The sequence below is a fragment of the Varroa destructor genome, unplaced genomic scaffold, assembly GCF_002443255.2.
Source record: "Varroa destructor unplaced genomic scaffold, Vdes_3.0 BEIS01000003.1, whole genome shotgun sequence".
Classification (NCBI taxonomy): domain Eukaryota; kingdom Metazoa; phylum Arthropoda; class Arachnida; order Mesostigmata; family Varroidae; genus Varroa; species Varroa destructor.
This window is the reverse complement of record NW_019211456.1, coordinates 26,084,876-26,108,035: the sequence shown is the minus strand read 5'-3', so window position 1 is coordinate 26,108,035 and position 23,160 is coordinate 26,084,876. Positions and strand designations below refer to the sequence as shown.

General features: G+C 42.9%; 2 long non-coding RNA genes across 3 annotated transcripts in view; both read left to right on the top strand.

Moving 5' to 3' along the window:
• The window catches only part of LOC147756727 (uncharacterized), a 61,422-nt gene that overhangs the window by 21,757 nt on the left and 16,505 nt on the right, over nucleotides 1–23,160 (top strand). The window contains exon 3 of one of the 2 annotated variants that reach the window (XR_015323552.1): nucleotides 10,398–11,351. The exons of the other annotated variant lie outside the window; for it this stretch is intronic. This is a non-coding gene — a long non-coding RNA (uncharacterized LOC147756727). Of the gene's footprint in view, nucleotides 1–10,397; nucleotides 11,352–23,160 lie in introns of those variants that run through there. 2 annotated transcript variants of the gene reach the window in all.
• Nucleotides 20,113–22,382, top strand: LOC147756728 (uncharacterized). Its single transcript, XR_015323550.1, has 2 exons — nucleotides 20,113–21,315; nucleotides 22,183–22,382. It is a non-coding gene; the product is annotated as an uncharacterized LOC147756728 (long non-coding RNA).

Here is a 23,160-nt window from a genome sequence, read left to right as displayed (position 1 = left end):
GTGTTCCATCTGGATGGCAACAGCAACAGCCGATCTTGGTGTAGTGTGTGTGTGTGTGTGTGTCATCAACGTTATCAGATGTCGATAGGTCTTCGTTATCTTCGCTACATCTAAATTGGCACCCGTTTTCGAACCGAAACCCTGACGCCGGAATCCGCCGTCACCAGCCGCCATGGCAGACGACAACGACGCCGATGACTACGACATGAGAGTGAAGTCGCCCGGGAGCTGATGGCTGTGCGACAGCCGACCTGGCTAGATTCGAATCGACGGCAGCCGCTACTACTGTCGGAGAATGACGCGCTGACTCTCTACGCAACAGTCCTTGTTGAAAACCCCGCTGCTACCAGATTAGCTACTGCTGCTGCTGCTGTTGTCGCTAAGCAACAATCACGGCGAACGGCGCCGGCGAGAACAGCGTCGGAACTTCAACTCACTGAAGTCAAAGTACAACAGACAGCATCGCGACGTGCTGCTTTCCCTACGGTGACGCTACGAAATCGTGGATACAGACAACAGCGTCATGGAAAGATTTTAGCTGAAGCCGAAAGACCGAAGGAGGGATTTTCGTCCCGAGCGTCCGCCAAGAGCCAGGCCTGATGCGTCGCAGTGCACAGCTTCGCTACCGTAGCGTTGGGCGGTGTAGAGCCAATAGATCACGAACAAAAAAAAAAAACATTTAAAAGGGCTAGAGCTTCAAGAGGGACGTTGATATACTTACCCGTTGGCTGTTCGGATGGCCGAGATCTGCCGTTCAATTTTTTATTTCTCAAAATAGGGGGCGACTGAGAGTGTAGGATGATATAGTGATGCTTCATTGGCCTTCGCCATGATCGTTACCAAAGCAATGAAGTACCGAAAATGATACGAATGTAAAATTATAGAACTTTCCAATATGGCCAGTTGCTGTTCGGCGGGCATAATCGATACCTTTTCAACAATATAACTAAGCATAGCTTTAGAGCTCGTAGGAAACGTGAATCTAATAGGGCTAGCTGCGAACATAATGAGCAAACGAGTAGCTAAAGATATACTTTAAGGGATGGTAAACGTCCTTTCTTTTTTACTGCTGGCAAAGCACTTGGCGTTAATAAACAATTGGCTAGGAATAATTTCCATAAGCGTCAATGTCGATTGCCCTTAACAGCCCCTGATCATTTCAGTAAAGGATTGGCGATGGGGTAAAAGAGGGTACGAGCGTTTTTTACAGCGTCTGTCTATGCTGTGCGTTACTCGAAAACAAATGGCAGATGAGATTTTTGCTCATTGAAATTTTAGGTAGCTTTGTAGGTACTGACAAGCTATTACCCTAGCAAATTTTTTTTTTTTTTTCAAGGTTGGTTTCAAAAGGTTTTACGCATCTATGTGCTATGAACGTTACTTGTTGTTGCTTGCTATGATTACTGAATTAATGCGTGATTGCTAGCTTAGTATGATTCATATAAATAGTTCTCCGACGAAAATAGATATATGGTGTCGTCATTTCGGACGGAATCGCTGTTAGTTCCAGGACTGTTTTAGGACAGGAAGGTTTATCAACTGATGTGATGAACGGAAGTCGTTCCTGCCAGTGACTAACAACCCCGGCAGACTGATTCTTAGTAGTCGGCATTATCCCTACAACAAAAATACTGCGACCTTCAATAGAAGTAATCTGTTACTGAATTTGGTTATTTCCTTGTTCTCTTCAGCCGACGCCTTGTATTTCTCTCAACCAGAAAAGTCGTAAAGCTCATGATGGGGTCGTTGAGACCTCCTGGGAAGCTCTGCTGAAGGTCTCTCAGCGAGTCAAAAACGAAACAGCGTCATCGTTGGGTACTGTACGAAACTGGGTAAATGGCGATTATCCCACCAACAACAACAACGTACATTGTGTACGGTAATAGAAATCTGTTTTATCGGCGTACTATTCTATCTATCTAACGTAACTTATAGCGAAGTTTTCTGGTAATTAACAATAAACTTTTTGTATCTAATTTGTTTCACTTGAATGTGCTTCAAAAATGACGCAACCTAGTTTTCCTCTCTGTTTCACATCCATATTGGCGTATGTGTATAAAACTGTTGAGTAATATGTACTTGAGAACAGCAAAAAAAAAAAAAAAAAAAAAAAAAGGGATACATTTTACCGAAAACCATCGTGTTAGATGGACGAGCCTTAATTATCAGCACCGTAAATTCAATATCATCATAGAGTTACTTGAGTAACTGTAGATTTTCAATTTGATGATAAACCTCAATCTTCTTCAAATTATAGGCAAATCTGCGACTCATCAGGCCGTAGCGGCTATTCGCATTAAGTAAAAGGTGTTTTTCATTGCCTCGAAGTACTTTTACCTATGTCCGGTCATTGACTCGTTGCATACATAAAGCTAGAACCTAGACAAAATGTTATTACAGGCGACAATCACATCCTCATTGAGCGCCAAATGAATTAGATTCGAAATGCCTTCTTGCATTCTTCAAGTTGCTATTGGTAGTAACTACGGAAAAGTACACAAAAATGAAAGGTATAATGGGAACCTATAATACACAATACATCGTTTACATTTTTAGCCAGCGACAAACATTGTTCAGCTTTTATTGTATCTATTGTATGTAACCTACCGTTATTATTAGTTTTTCTTTTTTTTTTTTTTTATCTTGGTTTCTAATATTGTGACCGTCTTGCCCCAGTCCTAGCTCACCCTATATGAGATCGATTAGCTGCTCCTGCGTTCCCCTTCTGAGTCCCCGCGGGAATTCAAAGAGCCGATAGATACCGATATTTTGGATCAGCTACCCATTTCGACCTGGGCTGGGGCAAAACGCATTTAACCTATGCCATATCGTATCTCTGAACACGTTTGCCGTTCCGAGTCCGCATCGTCGTCAACAATGTTCGCACATTCTGCAGGTCGATAGTTTATCGTTGGTAATGGAATTCATTAATCTTGCTTGTCGCTTTATCAACCGCCCACCGGCAGAAAAAGTGAAGAGTACTTTTCACCGTCTCTCGTATGATACATACGTAAGTGAACATATGCCTGGGACAGAACTGGGGCAACAGACAACGGAATACGCGCATTTGGGCGTGTGTGTTTAGACTGTGTTGTGTATATACACACAAAGTCATTTCTGTATCTATAACACGAAAGTAATACAACAAAGCAACCGAAATCGATAGGACGAAGTCGTGGTAGATCTAAGGCAATAGTCCGGGCAGGTAGAAGGGTCCTAACCTGCACATGGCTGAGGCAAAATTCGTTCTAATCTGCACCTTATGATTGTTCTGTATGTGTAAGTTGTTGGCTGTTCAAACACAGGTAGGAGAAAGCCGTTACTGAATCGCTTTGCAATCAGTCAATCAATCGCTCTATGTATCCATCGCAAAAAAGTTACATTTAAAGTTTAACATAGATTATTGTAAAGGAAACGGAGACGCTGTCCTGAAAAAAAAAACGCACGTACATACTGCGATATTTTATATCATATTTGTTGAAAATGCATTAGTCCGTTTGAATGAGGCACGAAGATATGTGATAGAAAAGAGAGAGGTGATGATGGCGTTGATGATATCGAAGAAGTAGGCGATCAGTCCAGCTGGGACCTGCGATTTGCCGCGGCTGATAGTTCTATGAGGACCTGCCCTCGACTTCTCAAGTCGCTGAGACATTTAGAATCTCTTTTGGTCGGTTAATCTTGATCGAGGTGCGCAATCTCATAAGTGAACAGGCAGGACCTCGTGTGGCGGAAGATCGGAATCGTTCGTACTAGACAAACCTCAGTAGTTACTCCGCAGAACCTGCAGATCAATCGCGATAGTCCGAGTGCACGAAGCAGTTCGAAACAGAGCGCTTATAAATCACACAAAAGCTTTTAACCTTTTCCAAATCTGGCATTAATGGCTCGAATATAAGAAGTACGAGCAGGTGCCACTTAGATCAATGAAACCATCAATTCAAACAGTAATTGAATTCTCAGATTGATAGCACGTGTGTTGCGAGTTATTTAGATATTGTGCATTACACACCAGGGGGTAGCGTGGGCAGACGAAGACGAGGGGCATCGTACAAGACTCGTTTCTCTCTACCGTCCGCCTTTCAGAGTGCCAGCTTTACACAAGTATTGTATAATACATACGAATCCCAGCAAATGATCTCGCACAGCGCTCCATCAATTCATTCTACATGACCGCGTGGCTGATACCACCCAGTCAGTGCACGTCTGGTGTGTTATTTCTATTTTTTTACACCGCGAAACGCACATTTATTCATTTACTTTATCAGTTCGAAACGACTATACGGCATTTCAATGCGGTGGACAGCTTCTGTCCCCAATGAGAGTTGGCTTCTCGATGACACATGGGCAGCACCCCACGTAGCAGCTGCGGCAGTCAAGCCATTTGACCTTAGAGATGATACTCTGGCTATCTTGGCGTTCGTGCTGCTGTGATTCTCAGCACGGACCGCAGCAACAGCCGCAGCAGCGGTGGTGGCGTAACATCAGCGTTTTGATTTACGATCTAACTGGTGGTGGAGCTGAAATGTTTCTGCTGCCGCTACTTTTGCTGTTATTGACAACCGCTGGGTCGGGGCTCAGTTCAGTTGAGCGTGTGAACGTCAGCAGAAGTAGCGGCAGCAACGCGATATTAAAGCTCGAGCTTAAACAAACCAAATAAATAAACAATAAACACGACCGTCCATAAGCTTGATTCTCGAACGATACCCGTACAACGTATCATGTCCCTCTGGGGCACAGGGGGTAACGTAGCGAACAGGACGTGACTATCATTTACAACTTCGGTAGTCGAAAACGTAATGGATCTGACTCTGTGGTTACGAAACCGGCAACGATTATTAATAGCAACGACAATAGAAGGGAGAGACGCTGGCTGCGTCTCTGGAGTGGCATGTACGACGTCGTCTTTTTAAAATAACAGCCCATGTACGTGTGTGTATATGTAACACATATTATAGAAATTGTGCTTCTTGCCGTGATGACGATATGGCAGCGTTCTGCTGAGACGAGCACACTCAATGCTTTGTTGGGCGGGAGCGGTTTCGTGTAGATGAGCGATTACGTACAACGTTTTTTCTTCGGGACGAAACGTCGAAGACCAATATAAAGCAGTAACAGCAGCAGGAACGTCTGAAAAGTAAGCACAGCAACGGTGGAACTAGAAACATAGCACTGCGCGAAGCTGTAGGATCTCTTCAGTCGCAGATGTTTTCAGATTTCAGTCGCAGTGACCACTCGAGATTGGCCTGGAAAAGTGCGGCGAACCCTGAACAACTCTAAAATGAGCAGTTTTTCCAGCTGTCAAAAGTAAGGATTGCTTTATCTCTATCATGTACTTGTGATCAGTCCTGTCCTTTATCGGCTGATGGACTATGGAAGATGAACTGCTGTCAGCATCTAACAGCGTGACTCGGAATAGAGTGATTTTTTTACCACTGCGCTTATATGTACGTAATAACATTCATACGTTGTTAGGCAATTAGGGTTTTCTTAAATAAAACTTGCCAATAAAAGAAGAACGAAGTTTGATATTGGCTGGATTGAACAGCGGACGGCCACGAATTTGCCAATAGCATTGGGTATATTACGCCTATGTCGACTAGATAAGCGGATATCCTATCTGTCACTACTATATGGAGCTTATAATGAATCCGGGACGCAATTTCAGAACGTTTACAGGTTGAAGATATTGGACAGAGCAGAAAATAATACGTCGAACAACGAGTAGAAAATATAACTTATTGCTGTCTGAACAATTTAAAGCAAGCAGATATTTATATGGTACACTGTACTAGCCAGCAATGGCACTTGTTGGAAGTATATTAAATCTGCTTTCCAGTAATACTAGGAAGTTCCACCTAAGTACGTGTCTATAATAACAATAGATCGGTTTTGGCGGTTTCTTTCAAACTATAATATATGGAGCTGTTGTGTCGCGCTACAGTTCAGACACCCTAATATGTGTCTTTTCCAATATTTGCAAAGTTCAATGCTTGGGTCAATGGAAAGTGTTCAGCTTCTGTGCTTATATTTGCCCCCTAAATGTATTGGCTGTTACGTTTCAGCGGTTGCTTAGGGATCACCGAGCTTCTAGTCTCTTCTCGCGTATGTACAATACGTAATATCCTACGTTATCATTGGATTGTTACTCGGGAATCTGTCCTACAGTGACTCCTCGCAAACCCAATAGTCAGTATCAAACTACGAACGCACTGGGGAAACGCACTGCGGCAACGTCAGACTAATTTTACGTGTTTCTCTCTCTTTTCGTCGCTTGCGATTTCACTTATACATAGCGTCTATTTGGCTACTAAACTTCGCTAAACGATAAATATTACGTATTCGTAGACCGTAGCGGAAACGATCCGTCGTTGTCGACGACAGCACCGTTGTCCATGGTGAAGTATATACGCGCGTCTGTTATGGCCCACAGGGGACGGTGCCATATCACCTAATCGAGTGAGATTGACGGATACGGCCAAATAACGCGGCGACGATGATTATGTTGATTACGGCTATTTATGCTAATGATACAAATACGCTAAAACTTTCCGTCGACCAACGATCGACGGCGACCGTAGTGGTAGATCGACGTAAGCCTTAACAACGGGTTAGGTTTAAGGGAAAAGGGGAAAAAGCTATAAGCAAAAAACGCACCTATACGCGAGCATGCAGTCTGATTCGAAGTGATCAGATTCAAAACACAGAAGCATACGTTCTAGAAATGTAGATATCATTGCTTGTAGGCAGCATAAAAGGGCAAGCACAAAGCGTTAGCTTATGAATGGCGGTACCTATATAAATAGCAGTGCATAAGTGTTGCTACGTCCAACTACGTTTTTCTGCAAAATTTGTGAAGCGGATGAAAAACATTTCCTCGATAAATTTAATACACCTAGGGAAAATTGAAGTTCATGTCTAACAATAAAATCGATATTATAGAATCTTCATTAGACTTGGCAGCAATCCAGGATGATAGGGTGTATCTGCTATAACCGCTTACGAAGCTCTGTTCTCCTATTCGGTAACATCGTAAACAAAAAACTTAACAGCTTTTTATAAAAATGTGTTTAAGCCAATTCCTTAAACGCTTCGCGTGTTTTGTCATAGTTCGTTCTTTGATCATAATCGTACAGATTCGTATTTGCGTTTTGCATAGTACAGGTCATAAAAAAAAACTAGTTTTCTTGGGTTTCGGTGGGCTTGTATTTACATCGTCGGCAAGTTGACGATCCGACGGCGTCACTCTGAGATGCGTCCTGCTGCAGGACTTTCGGACGTGGTTCGTGAACTGCAGAGATCACGACCTACACTCTCTACCTTCACCCGCCCCCGAGAAGTAATCCGATGAATCGTCACACCTTAGTCTCGTTGCTCATTGTTGTAACAACGCTAGAGACCACCATAGACGCCATAGATCAACGCTAGCAATATCTCGTTTGCTTTGTATTATTGTGATGTTAGCGCGGCGTCCTCGAAGACGGCATTGTAAAGTTCCTTGCGTACGCCGACAAGCCCCTTTCAACTGGGTGCCTGCAAGAGAGGTTCGCGCTTTTCTCTCTATCCCATACTCTATGAAGGCGCGATCCGTGACAACGCCAGAATGACTTCGTCTTTTGCAAAGGACTGGGATCCGAGTTGGCTAGAGCTGTGCACACAAATCGCCCGGCAGTGTCTAGAGAAAATCAAGATTAACTTCACTATTCCCTAGAGCTCCTTGACGAGATCGTCTAGACCCCTTTGAAGTGGTCCGGCGGGATCGAATGCCCATGTTCGTGCGTTTCGATAGATAAGGCTTGAACTGACATAAATTTGACTTGTTACTAAATCTGAAAACTTTACAGGTTTGTTTTTTCTTAACTATAAGTTACAATATCATTGCATCAGGTTTCTGTAAACTAGAAAGGTAACAATTACATGAAGCTGTTTGGATTATCTAGCATAGCGCCTGTTTGAGGCTAGCTAAAAGTGTACGAAATTTCTGTGTTGAAGATCAACGTACGTAAAGCCAGTAACGGATCTTGATTACGAATATCATATTGAAAGCAATGTGCGCGACAAAGTTGATCTTCGCTCATTGATTATAATAGTTACTATCACTTGTCAACGATACCAAAGTCTTTGCCTTTTTACCCAGTTCGAATGGATCGTCTTTTCAATGATTATTGCCTGGCTTTTCTGCAATAAATTCGACCAGCAGCAAGTGTCCGAAAGACGTCTGTGTGTGTACTTTTTGGATTAGTGCGTCTCCCATACACTGATTACAACATTTGAACATATATAAAGAGCGATAAAAAATCAGGTTACGTTTCAGGACTTAGTGTACCTCAACGTTCGTTTCCTTAAAACGAAAGGAAAAAGACACAGACGTATAGGCGAAATGTTTCATGATATACACTTCTTGATATGCTGACGTCAATCGACTACACCGACAGCTATATTGATGACACTTTACTTACAAATAATAATCTCTAAAGTCTTCTTTCCATGTCCACTCTCGTGACGTCTCGTAATGTCTCCGTTTCTACGCCCACTCCCGCCCATGTTCACCGCCCACCCAGTGTGAATTTGAGTATTCCTCTAGCCACTTCTGTCACCCTCCATAAACGGCGTTTCTTCGTTGAACTCGGCGTGAGCAAGAACGACTCAAATTGCTCACTGTGTTACTTGCTAGGCTAACGCCTCTAAACCTCTTTGATGACTGGCCGTTTAACCTAGCTGGGACTAGAACAGTCAAAGGGGTCAATTCTATCCAACATGCTCATATAGGTTTACTCTTTCAGGTACAAATAAGCTTGCCTGCGAGACGTGGTCCGCAGGCTAGTATCGTGGCGTCTCATACGCAAAGGCTAGCATTGGCCAATCGCCATACCGCATCGTTCAGCCGCTCGGGGTTTCTGTTGGTTGTTTTACTTTGGTTTGTTTCGTCTTCGCTTTTCTGTAGGTCTTCTTCACACCTAATTGGCCCAGCGGGAGTCCAGTCCAAATATTAACATAGCTTTCGAAGAATCAAACCCTCGCTCCACAGTTAAGCTCCGCTTCTTCACTAAGGTGGTCTTGTTGGGGGTCTTCGCAGGCTCTTCAGACAGGCTAGAAGTAACTGAGCGAGTCGCGTTCCAGCACGTCGGCTGCGACGGCTGCTGTTACTGCAGTAGCCATTCCATATTAGTATGAGAGACAGATCTATTTATGTAGCCATGCGGAGCGTATCACCTCGATTGTTGTTACTAGCGTAGGATGCGAAAAGAAAGAACCTTGCGTCTAGGTCCGCTAAGGGTCCCTGACTCTGACTGCGACCTCGTATGTCTGTGGATTCTACAGTACGAGATCTGTCTACTACGAGAATGCTCTTCTATCTGCGTCTCTAGTATCTCTCTCGCTATCTTTATTTTAGTGTATTGCAGATCGTTGCTGGCCTAGGCCTTGCAGGGGTCCGTCTCTCGTGGCAGACGGAGCGGGACCTATCTGGTTTGGCTTCTGTGAAGTTCATTCATTGCCGAGTTGACTGCGTGAGTTCAGCTTCATTGTTTTGGTTCGATATCTTCTCGTTGCTTTTCACTAGGACCACAGCTACCGCTGCCGGCAGCACCGCCATCACCACCACCGCAGTCGCCATCCTGGCTCTGACCCGGGCAGCCAGACAGAGAGACGTCCGCTGGCGACGTCCGCATCAGCGCACCAATTCGAGAGACCATCGAATCGAACATCGAACACACGCTGCCAGCGCCTGTACTCGCACCTTACTCAAGCTGCCTTGTCTGCAGTCATTACAGAATTGAGAAAGCGTACGAGCCCAGCTTCCTATGTCTACGTCTTGTACGGCCAGTGGAATCAGACGAAACCCCGTTCTTGCAATGACTTCCAACAACTAGGAATTGTTGGCGGTGTCATTGTTATATTGAATGGCACATATATGTGTAACTTGCACGAATCCGTTCGTTCGTGAAGTCCAGATCGTGACAAACCAAACATAGATTATATAGGCGACGTTTTGAGTGCCGCTCTTTGAGCTTATCTATTGCTGAAAAAATGATATTACTATTGATGTTCGGCGTATTTCCTCATCTTAAAAATGATGAAACACATCGTCTCTCTCAATAGTAGTGACGGCAAATCTCTACCGACTTGCATGGCGCCAGTGGGGAGCTAACTCGAATAAAATGTCCAAATTATTGCTTATAGGGGACGCTTTCGAGTGATCTCCTTTTTCAGTTATAAGGTTCGACTCGACGATCGATCGCGTACTGAACGTTTCTTGGTTACGAGTGTGGTCCTATAGGCCATAGAAATATAGCACCTGAATAGCAATTTCTAACGTTAGAAATAGAAAATACGTTTGATTCAGGATAAGCATACGATACTTAATTTGTTTTTTTTTTTTTCGAAAATTTTGTCAGGTCCCGTCGATAGCTGAAGGGCCCATGACGATGGGCTGTATATAGTGTTCAACTATCGGTTATTTATTGCTATTTTAACCGCAGCGGCTGTGTTGGCTTATCGACAACTCAACGCGATTTACTAATGACGACAGAGCCGAGGACAGAGGGTCAAAGTTGGTCGATCATGCTTGAGGAGATCGAGCGTGATGATGGAAGCTGAGCTTGTCGCGACAATATTAACGCCGCTTGGGAACACAAAGCTAGCGTGGCAGTTCAGTCCAATGTCAGCGCCTGGGTGCATGTTTGTTCCACAGCCCACGCTTTACAGCATATCGTCGCCAGGCGTACAGCAAGCTAACTGTCTCAACCGAAGATGGCTTCAGTCAGAAAGGAGCCGATCTGAAGTTTGGTGGCGGCAGCAGCGTCGGCGAATTCCTCAAATAGTTCTGATATGGACTTCGATTCTTCTTCGACTCATCGCCAGCAGTTTCTAATTGCCAAAATGAATTTAGACATGAGACGATACGATAGAAGACTGTGAGGGACGGGGCCTATGCGCACCTCATGCTGTGGCTAAGAATCGACCTGTCAGCGCAAACGGCAGAATGTGAGCTATGCGAGCCGACGCTGCGAGAGAATTTGAAGCCCAGCCTTGCTGACCCAGAAACACAATGAAGGGTTGGATAAAACTGACATGACAAAGATACGGCTATAAGCAGCCGGGAGGCTACGGCGAACTGTGACACCCAACTGTAACTCCTATGGAGTATCGTTCGATGAATAAGTTTTATTAGCCTATACATAACTTCTGTCCGACGGATGGACAGGAGCAAGTTCGAAAAGTTCCCTAAAATTTCTGGTAAATAAGGATACCTGTTGGCGCCTAGGTGTTGAGGTAAGACAAGATTTCTATGGCATCTATCGTCATACAGTTGAAACTTGTCTAATAAAAGTAATTCGAATCTTTGTCTAGTGACCCCAATATCGCGTTTTCAAACGGCATACAATAGCAATGATTGTAACGTATACGTTAAGCGAAAAATACACTTATCTTTTTATCCGCTTCGACATTACTCACTGGAAGGAGTGACATTATGCCGCCGTCATTGTCGCAAAATGAGCCCAAGACGGACGCCCCAAAGAACTTCAATAGACCCCAGTCAGCTTCGGGGTGGTCCTTTGCTCGACTGGACAGGTAGGTAGGTACCTGCCAGCTTCTCATATACAGCGAATGGAAGAAATGCAAATATTGTAAATCGATTTAAGAGGCTATTGGAGAGGCTGCGTAAAGACACGGAGAAGCTTACGCGCCTATGCATCAAAGCAGAGAATCAATAAAAATTCGGCCAATGGGAAAATGGGCTAGTATAAGCATATTGCACCAGGCAAGATACAAGCAAAGTATCATCTCTACTCCCTAGAAATTTTCGATACTCGTTTGCTGGCGAAGGTTTGCATCTATCAGAAAATATAGTACTTTTCTAGTAACTAACTTTCATCTGTGAGACGAACCTGTGACGCATACAGCAACCGACTGCAAAATGAAAATGGGGTTTCAACCAGTTAGGAGGTAATAACACTCGAATGCCAAGTTCAGTAAGTTGCAGATTCGAATACGGCAACTTGTCAGAGTCTATTTTCATTGAAGTTTAAGCACACTGCTCGCCTACGACACATATTAGTGAGATGATATGATCTCGTAACATGTAATATTTGTTTCGCTATCGTTCCCCCTTGCGACTGTTAAAAAGCCAATGGAAAATTTTACCTGCATTGTTAGCACTGTTATATAGCACATTATATAATAATGTAAAATAAGTAGACCAGCGTTTCAATATACCATTAATATACCTATTTAAATTGGTTTTTGGGCTGCCTTAGTTTCTTTAGCTCGTTGAGCTTATTATTATTGTAGTGGGTTTTTTTCGGTACGTGCTCCTATCGATCCCAATGTGAACAGGTTGGTCACTTCGAAACGAGCTGTCCTGTCGGCATGCGTCGTCAATTTTTATGAAGTTTCCAAGACCGCTCTTGTCCTGCCAGGAATAATGTGCAGCCTATTCTTGTTAGACTACTCTAATTCGGCGGATAAATATATATATATATATATATATATGGCTTGATGCATTTTCCTACCACCAGCAAGAAGCGACACTCTGTCAATGTCTACTGGCAAGCCTACGGACGTTAACAAATTTACGGAGCTGTATTTCTTGCTTGAAAAAATTGTTATTTTATGGGGTACATTTAATGAAAGCATCTCTTTTAAAAGCAACTTCTAACTGGAAAAAGAAGTTGTAAAGATAAGCACCAGAAGACTCAACCAGCGATGTTTTACCCTCTAATATGTTACTGAAGAAGTTGTAAGGAGTCGTCGCAGACATTTTTGCTCAGTACTCTCTGTATTCACATAACAGCGGTGTCCTACGTCCACGTGTTAATTATCACTACCGTTGCATAATGGTGCCATTATGATCATGTTCTTGATGACCATTTAGTCCGACTAAGTAACTCTGTTTATATTACAATTAGATTGTTATCAGTGTGGCACCAGTGGTGCGATCCGAGCTGAAGATCAGGAGCGTCCTCGGGCAAATTCAAGGGACGGCATTGTAAGTATCGTACACATTCAGCCATAACGATGGCTGGTTTGTGCCTATTCTTTACCGATTCTTAGTGTTTCATGCACTGTTGTTAGAGAGGCACAATTGCACACGATGTATACAGAGCTCGATGCACAATGACACGCCTGTACTACAGTTACTGCCAATATACAAAGGGCGCGGGCTGGGTGTACACCTTTGGGCCTACAATGCAGTGACACTATGTATACTGAGCCTATTATTCAGCGCTAGGAACCTCTAATGTGCGCTCATTGTGTGAGGAACCACACTGAAAAAACCGACAGGGTTCTAGCTAAGAAAACGCGCACATATCCATGAGTTGAATAGGAGCGCCGACCTTTTACGCTATTATGACCAGAATTCAATCCGCTAGAGTTTTGTTGTCGTCAGTATGAATTTTGACTTTGTTTCTAGATTCTATTTTACGATACCCATGAAAATCGAGCACGACAAATGTTGCGTTAAAAAGCGTCTACTAGTTAGATCGTTGGGCAGATTAGCAAATAGCTATGGGGGTTAATGGTAACAATGGGCTATTGCAGTTTCGATTCTGGGCCAAGTTATTATATCGAACAGGTAACGCGGCGGGTAGTTCCACTTTGAAGTGGGGCAGGGGGGTCGCTAATCAACTGTTAGACTGTAGGTGTTTCCATACGAATCCGAAGGAGAACAACACAAGGAGCAGCTCTGTTACATCAAGGACTATCAAAGTGATTTTGAAAAAAAAAATTATTGAAGATTATTTTTGCAAGTACACGTATTTTTGTTACCAGTAAAAGATTCTCCCATTACAGGTGGGCCACAACGATTCCATGTCCATTAGATCTGTATTAGAGAATCGATTGTGACAATTTTCTGTTTGTTATAACCTGAAGCTGGCGACGAACAAAGCATTCGGATAACGACTCGTCTACTTCTGAGTTGAATCTGCTTCCTATTGTGGAAAAGACGCTGCTATTCGGTGGAGCGAAGCCGTAGTCCGTTTAGCAGGGACGATCTGAGAGGCTTTTCGAGACAGTCAAGACGTCTAAGGACCAGACAATCTGTATTAGCCTTAGTTATTATTTTGGCTTATGGAGCGACTGGAATAGACTCGCTGAAGGCCATGCAATAAGTCTGTCGAGGGTGGCGCTTGCTACAACGATTAGGTTTAAGGGGTCTGCTCGCCCAAATCGCAGTCTGCCTTCTTTTGCGGCGGCTGATGCGTCGAAGTGGCGGTGCACGGATTAGTTTGTCTGTGTGGACAGAGATAGATTGGTGGATTGAAGGACGAGCAAAGATTCTAGATGTTAGATTAGTCCGAACAGAAAATAGGCTATTTGTTTGGCTTTCCAGCTAACGGCATCCTTTTTTCAATCAGTTAGCTGGTCGTGTTTGAGGCTGAAGCCATTAGGGCATAGAGTCTGAAGCTTGAAACCACTGGGTGTGGCTCGCTACGAAGTGACATTGAGTTCGGACCCAGCACAAGTTCGGCCAAAAAAAGACCCACTATTTCGAGTGCCACGAACGCCACGTAAGTACTGCACTTATTGGTGTGAACAAAGAAGCTTCCTATAAATCGAAAATGGGTGCTTTTGAAACTGTGAGCTCTGGCCGCAAATAACAAAGTCAACCTTCACTTTTTCAGATACTACTTATGAGGGAAGATATCTTTTCCTATGTGGCGAAACACAACCGTTGTCCACTGAAGTATAATCGCGTAGAGTTTAGCTTGCAATTATTCTGCGCTCAAATAACGGTAGAAACCTTTTCGCATTTATCTACATCAGTAGTTTACGTAGCTGTCTGTTCCTAGGCCTGAATAGACTTCCTTTGGCCGTTTCGACCGTAGATTCGGCCGAGAGTTACTATAAATAAAACAAAATAACAGCGTAGCATATTTGAAACGTACTGGTAGTTCGGATAGTGATAAAACCACTTGTCTATTTTTGAGATTTACACCGCGTAAACGATATCGAATATTATAGGGTCGTGGCCATACTTTGCAAAAAAACCAGTTATTTGACAATGATGACATTCACCCTTAAACAATGTGTTAACCGCGGCTGTCGATATATCTGCCCCCGAATTATATTGTTTGTATTTATCTATCTGTAGAAAATTCGTCTAAGGCTCTGAGCGTCGATTCGCGGTGTAGATCAACTCAGGTAATAGGTATGGCTTTAGGTTATTAAGAATTTCCAAAGGCTTAAACGGAAAGGTAGCGAAGCAGTAAATCTATTAATAAGATAAACAAACGAATTGTCAAAATGTACTAAATGTCCTTCTGAAAGTAGGCTCCATCATTTGGGGCGACGATTTTTTACGCGCAATATACTACCAGCGTATCTTATCAGCATTTTTGAAACGTATTTTTTTATTTTATATGTATATATATATATTTTTTTTTCTTTACCATTTCATAAGTATCAGGAACGCTTCAATGTTTGCTTTAACCACTATCCTTGGAACCGCGTTGAGGCTCCAGATGAATATACACCTCATCTTACAATCTTTCGGTTACCTTCGTCATATAGTATTATACAGTCTTTTTTTTAAATAAAGGATACGCTTATTTTGTATAAGTCAAGCTTAGCTTCCCATGTTGGCTTCTTGATACTGCCGCTTGTTGGTTTTCCGTTAGATTTTCCTAATTTAAACGCTGCAAGTCCCGCGCCCAATGAGGTCCATACGTATAGAGCACGCTAATTAACGTAAGTTATACTCTACTGTCAGCATTTACAAAACTAGTGGTCCCGCTACGTTTTGCGCGTGCTGCCAGCTCAAAAAATAACGATCCTCGATCTCAACCTTACTACGAATCTCTTGAGTGGGGTTAGCTCAAGGGGCTCAAAATTAGAAGCGTCTTTTTGCATCATCCACACCTTTCTCCGTGTAGTAGGTAGCGATGCACTCAGTACAAACATCTGGGCGGTTGATGGCAATGCTGCTCATATGTTTTGAGCCATTACATCGACCCTTAGTGATCACATTTCGAGTAAACCGACACAACTAGCGATGTTAGAACAATTTTCTTGCGTCTGCGACTTCAGTAGTCTCTCCGCTCCTCATTGGGTGACATGCCCGCGAGCGCGATAAATGAAGCTAGCACGAAGGCACGAATGTAGTGGTAGCTAGCTTTTTCGGATACGTTGACCTGATTGAACAAAGCCCCGGTCGAAGCAAAGTGGGTGCCAGCGTCTGATCAGCGGTATGGGACGAACTTGTGGGCGCGAGCCGGTTTCGAGCCGGAGCGAAGTCCGGCCGAGAAATTCGCCAGGTATCGAGTTCCTGATTAATTGAAAGTTTCATTCTCCTTGCATTTGCGATATTCCACTTTAGTGGGTTGCTTGTTCCCGCTTGCTTATTGTAAGGACTTTTTGCTTTAGTTACTCCCCGAACCATCACAGTTCATAGAAATAGCTTTATGGAGTTATTCACAGTCACACGAACTCATCAATTTTGTAGTGGTGCGTACCCGTATGTTCTTGCCAAAGACAACTAACTTTAATGTTAGGCTTGCTTCAGTTCTGAACGCACGAACCAATGCTAAGTGTTTGATCCCGGAGCTGTGTGTGTCTGGGATCCGTTATGATTTGTCTAGTCATCTATCTGTCGACTATTGATTGAAATGAGCGCGGGGAAGAACGATCTAGGTGCGTCAGTCGCTCCATGTTTTAGTTGGTATTCCCTATATGGCTGGCTCCCCGCAAAAGCGAGACGGTCATTCCCGGACAGCCTCACTGCTCTTTGAGTGAAACCGTTTGGAGAATCAACTCGGTATCATCGGATACTGATTAATAGGCTCCATTGAGACATCGCGCAGTACACTACCACGGATTGGCTCGGTATACCTTGTCAATGGACGTTATCGTACTTTCATGGCTACATGGATCGTTTCATTAGTGGTGGCAATGTACAAAATGGCTGTTCTGCTGATGATGCGGTGCTCTCACTCGCTTTTTGAACGCTTCTGCCGACCTATGCAATCTAAGGTCCTTTTCCACCATGTGCTGTGATTGCTCCTTCATAGCAGATCGACTATGGGACAGTTACCTACCTATTATTTGATTTAGGAACTAGCTATTCCTGCAGCGTGCGCTGGCATTTTAATCGACGCTTTTTACCATCAACATTCAATACGAGTAGAGCTTTCGATAGAAACGATAGGCGAGAGAGGTGTTGCACGAAGCTATCTTTTTGTGGGATACAGACACGTTTGTATTCGTGTTTGCACACGCGAGGATGGATTTTCCGGAACGCGAATTCGAGATTCCACGAAGTCTTTATCGATACCGTCGTCGGATTTGGTGTTGCCGAGGACGTTGTATTCGGGCCGATCGAATAACATTGAGGTTTGACATTCTTGACATAGCACCCAAGACAGCAGGCAAATTTGCTCAATGAAACAGAAACGTGTATATCCCATGTAGGCTTTGCGATGGACGGACTCTGTTCTGTTTTCAAATACATCCATGGAAAGGCTTTCGAAGTTCAAAGGAAGCAGATAGCGTGCAGACATACCGTGGTGCCATGTTAACCATTAGCTTATAAAACCGTACAAATGAATGTTAAGAATAAATATAATGATATATAGGAACAGAGTGGCTGGTGCCACTCGACCAGCGGGTAATCAAATACGATCACATATGTGTACTATATTTACTTATTTTTGACAAGGATCATGCAGACACTTTTATTCTTTTCGCACACATGATCCGGGCTACTCGTACACGCTGAATGCTGCTTCGTACCATCTCGTTGATTGCCCTAGTCCAACTGAAAGAAAATTTAAACCTTTTTAGCCTAAACCTTGAACTCGAACTCGACACGGTCGCCTTACTATCTTGCCGCTTCGTATTCATCACGATGTCGCACTTGTCTCTCCTGTAAAATCGCCTTTTTCGTTTCAATTCTACCGTCGGCCCATTTCAACAAATCTATTGCATAGCTGTACTGTGCTGGGTTGTTCCATTGGCCAATTTGATTCTAGCGCTGTAGGGATACTGGTACCCTGTTTTGTTCAGTTACTCTGATACAGATGTGTTAACATCATGTTCTAATCATCGTCTCTATCTAAACCTCTGTGCGAATTATCCCATACTCCCGTAACAGGTAACCTGTTTTACGCCGCCGTTGGACTCGTGGCCTTCAGGATGAAACTCTCACAGTTCTGTGTACCTCTTAAGTTGCAGAGACGGTCGAGCAAATGAGCAATGGGAGGGGTACCGCTGTTCAGCATCTTCCTAGTACAGCTATGCGATTAGGCACCACGGCGCAAAATGGGAAAGCTCGAGCCAATTTTATGCCTATCATATAGAATTCGAAAAATTGTGCAGCTCTCACATTCAGTTGCTTCACAATTTGCCAGTCATTTGTTGATGTTGCGAAAGTATTCTTCTAATAATCAGAATCTTACTTTATAAAAAACGTTCTCCCGTATTGTTCGACACGCAGCGATTCTGGCATGTCATTATGATCTTCGCGTTTTCTAGTTATCGTTCGATTACATAAAACAGTATACGTTATCTTTAGAAAGGCACCTGTAAAGGATCTCGACTTCTCCTCAGCTTCGAAGTCCCGACACCAATATCGTATTTATATAGCAAACAAAGTAAAGAATAAGCTCGTCCTCTGTTTGAGATGCGCATTCGAAGACAATTTGCTCGTGTATAGGAGTCTCTTTGTGCAAACGTGAAGCCCGCTTGACAAAACACCAGCATAAATGCAACTACCCCCATAGGCATCTCTAGTACGCCACCTTTGAATGCCTTCTTGCTACAGACACACATTCTTTAAAATCTCCGTCCTATTAGTGGAGTGGTCATCTACCGACAATGATATCATTGTAGCAAAGCTGAGTGCCATGCGTACTCTATAAAGGAGCAAACATCGAGTCGAACACACAATAATCCATACTTAGATCGAGCCACAATCATACATTACGCCGAGACGAGAGTCACGTCTCTATTCGCAAAAGCGCCGCTCACCGTCAGTATGCTAGTACTTCTCAATAAAGGCAGCAGGTAGTTACTGCAGCGCGGGGATATCACGGGCCGCTGGTTCAATGGCTCGCCTGTCAAAGAGGCCATCCCAAGGAGGCAGAGATGGGGGAAACTTACTCGTTTAGCAGTCGCACACAGCAGGCGTGCAATGGATATCCTTGTACTCATACCCCAACCTTTTTGCCCTCTCCCTTCATTCAGGCCAAAAAGAACAAGAAAATGATTCGCGCGCTGCAGAAGCTGGACTCGACCGCATGACCGTCCCAATGTTCAAGCCGCGTTGGAGATCGGTCCTGAGCCGAGTGCGTCTCGTACGACAGAAAGATACCGAGAGATAAACAACGAGAGTGTGTAGCACGAAACTGTAACACAATGACGTTTCTAGTGAGTAACAAAGTATGCGCAATTGATGTATAGTCGCTGCGAAGTAACTTGTACAGTGTGGCTGAGTCGCGCCCCCTCCTCGGAGTTGGTTTCTAGTCATGTATTCTCCAAGTCGTCTTCTTCGCCATCGATCTGCCCCCTTTTGTGAACCGAATGAGTCTGCCATGACTTGGTATTTCGATTTGGTTGATTGTGATTGTCCATTCTGAGGTCACTCGGTGGATTGACTATCCGTGTGGTCATTCTGGCATCGCTCGTCTATGGAGGAGCCGAACTAGGGCAGTAGCAGATGCATTCAAAGACGAACTCTTCCATTTTGTAAGCAACTGGCGTAACAGTAAACGACAACGTTTTGCTCAGTGCATTATATCAGAAATTCAGCTTGAAGAAAAACAAGAAAAAATGTTTGTCTAGCTCATCGGTGCCTAATCATAGCTGAACGTTTCAGTAGGAGCTTTAGATGACTATCGTTTTATAAACGGATATTAGACAAATGACAAAGAAAAATAACATTTGGCAGCAAACATGTTCACTGTGGTAGTTTCCTTAGTTTGTGTCAGCTTCAATATAAAGAGACACACCCATACGTGTTATAGGTATAAGAGGTATTGGTCATTACCATGCCATTGTGTCACTATCAAACATTCAACAACTGGAAAAACTTTATTGTATACTTCTATTGCTGTGAAAATAAGCTATTTACTAATTATTTCTATGTATTATATACATATACATCGGATATTAGAGCTGAAGCAGTAATGCTGAGAAGTTGAACTTTGCTAGTTCGAGGTATCATTATTTTATTATAGGTATCAATCATTCTATTAAACAATTTCTGTTATTACTCTGAGTAGCTTTGCCGGCACGAAGAAAACTTGATGTTTCGTGATTCGTGTCAACTTCGTCTCGTAGATCGGTGCGGATAGAACCTTGAGAACCAGAAGCCTACGAAGCAAAGATACGAAAAATCGTATGAGTGGCGTAAAGAAATTTCATCGCGACTTAGCATCATTGAGGTTGAGTTAAACGACACTCTGTGCTTCGGCAACGGGCATCGCAAATTTATTGCGAGGACATCGTCATTTTGTCCCTTAATCCATAAACATTTCTAATACTAAACACTATCGTTATTATTTAAGCAGCTGCTAAGACAAAATCCGCTACGAAAAAAAAAGTGACATTGTCAAAGTAATAATCGTCACTCAATAGCAGCAAACTCGTTAGAGGACTCTGACAGCGTCCTGAAATATACTATCACTGAGTACGGTTCGTATCAACGAAAACAGGTCAGAATTGTCCCGCTATTTTCAGAGAAAGAAAAACATAGGTATACATTTGTGTTCTATGATCATTGGAATATGAATGTTACAGGATCACCATTACTATGAATTCAACTCGCGTTTCTACCTAAGATGTAAGAACAATCGTTGATATATTGTGCACCATTACTGTTGGAAACAACGGAACCAGCCAATGTATTATTATGTGTCTGACCACGTAAACGTAGCCTAACCTCAGCGGTGATCTGACTGTACATGGACCTTTCAAACCATTGGTTCGATAGAGCCAAGAAACGTTTAGTTCATTTTCGCCTATCTAGGTTATTACGCGTTCGATCTCTGGGATCGTGTGATGACAACGGTATTGTCTCGTACACGTGAGGTAGTCTAGATTCGAAATTGGGCGTAAACGTAGTTCGCTTTGCTTTGGACCAGCGACGAATTGTTTCGAACAACGCTTAACTACCATAATACTGGCAGACGTAAAACGTGATACCCAAATAATTCTTACACGTTCTAAATCCTCGTTATTTGAAATCTGTTCAGTATTTTTTGCCGACACAAGTGCCAGTTGTGAAATTTCGTGCTGTTATTTTTCCTACTGTATAACGAACAGCTCACACAAATGTATCAAACCGATACCCTGACAAAAGCACAAAATCAGGTATTCCGTTCAAGTGCCGTACCGGGTTATCTTAAAGTATTCTCACTGCCAATTGTTACTGGTAACAATATTTTATCTTTGGTACTGACTCAACACATATTCAAGTATTTTTTATTTAGAAGCTGACTTTCTTTGTTTACCCTTTCTTCACTATAGGTAAATTTTCTTGCCCCTTTTTTTGCAAGTGTAAAAAAGTACATGCATCCATAGTGAAAATCGTTGATCATTGACGAGGTCAAAGGCCTAAATCGTGGAAATAATTGACTCTGTTATGTTTACCGACTGTTACCGAACCGTGTTCACAATATGATGGTCCACTGTAAAGACAGGTGAAGACAAGCACCTAATCTTCGCTGCTAATCAATTGTAGCTTTACAATGATCTTCTTTCATAGCCGCGGCATTTTTTCCGGCAAAAACGTTTCAAACTCTCTAATTCAATTCGACCAATTATCATAGCGAACAACTACGACTTGACGTTACTAAGCATCCTGAAATCGGTAACCTCATAAAGTTCATTTGTGAATTTAACTTAAACACGACGAACTTTTTAGGAACGTTGTATACCTTTCTACACATAAATTATACATATTACAATACGTACAAATATTATATATTTAGGAATTACAGAATGTAGATCAGTTTTTGTAAAAATGAAGCGGTAGAAAATTCTGTTACGTATCGATTATTACTGTTCTTGGAACATAAACAACATCCAAAGCAATGTTTGGAAGGAGAGGGCTTTTGTTAACCCGTACATCCTGAATAGAATCCTTGGAAAAGGAAATACGGGCACCGAAAAAAAGAAACGCCTACAAATACCTCCATATTAAAACTGTCGTGCCACTTTGATCGTATTACTGCGCAGGCTGCCGATTTGATTAAAGACTATACCATAACAACGTCCGCAAAGAGCAAATCACCAAGGCCAAGTATGGATTCGTAGAATAGGCCTGCACAGGACTCTACGATATCAAGAAAGCACGATCACCGATTTTGATCCTAAATTGACAACCATTCAACCACGCTATACTTACAATCAGTTCCAAAATCATATAAACCACGGCTGGGAAGCTTTATTATTCGCCCTAAAAAAATACATATATATACAATTTAAATGATGCTAATGTGTGTTGCCTTCTATACCGTATCACTGTGCCGCACCGACTAACTTTTGTGAAGTGGATTTGCCCTCAGCGAAAAGCCTGTGTAGGTCTTCAAATGTACCAGTTCCTTCAAAACGAAGGAAAGGGAGCAGGATGGACAGAGACGCGATATAGGTTTTTTGGAAATTATGCACGTAGTCGGCTCGTGCCGATAATAACTGCAGTAAAGAGCGAGTGCTTAAAAAATGATTGGAGAAATACTACCATAGACCAGGATGTCTTTAAGTAAATGTAAGTAAGTTCCCTTGACACTTAACCCAGCTGTTGATCCGCAAGCAATCATTCAACGTCAGGAAAAAGATTTTCTAAAAAAATCTTTGAAAGTCTCAGCCCTTCTAGTATCACTAGATAGAGGCCTTGCAGTAACCTAGAGGGGTCGAATATTTTCAGTATCGCGCGAATCCGTTTGTTAGCTTACTAAAAGGGCTGTTTTAGACTTAAAACAATAGAAACCAATATCTTTCTGATGAAATTTGTCAAGCTGGTTTGTGTATTCCTAGAAGAAAATCGGCGGCCATTATCTAGCCTTATTCAGTAATATGGGCCGCGGTACGTTAATACTTCGACTCGGTCCTCTTTATGTGTAAGAGAATAAAGATAAGCTAGCGTCAGTATTGAGCATAGCGATCATTCAATATATTGATTCCGCAATAAAAAACAAAAAAAAGGTAATGATAAAA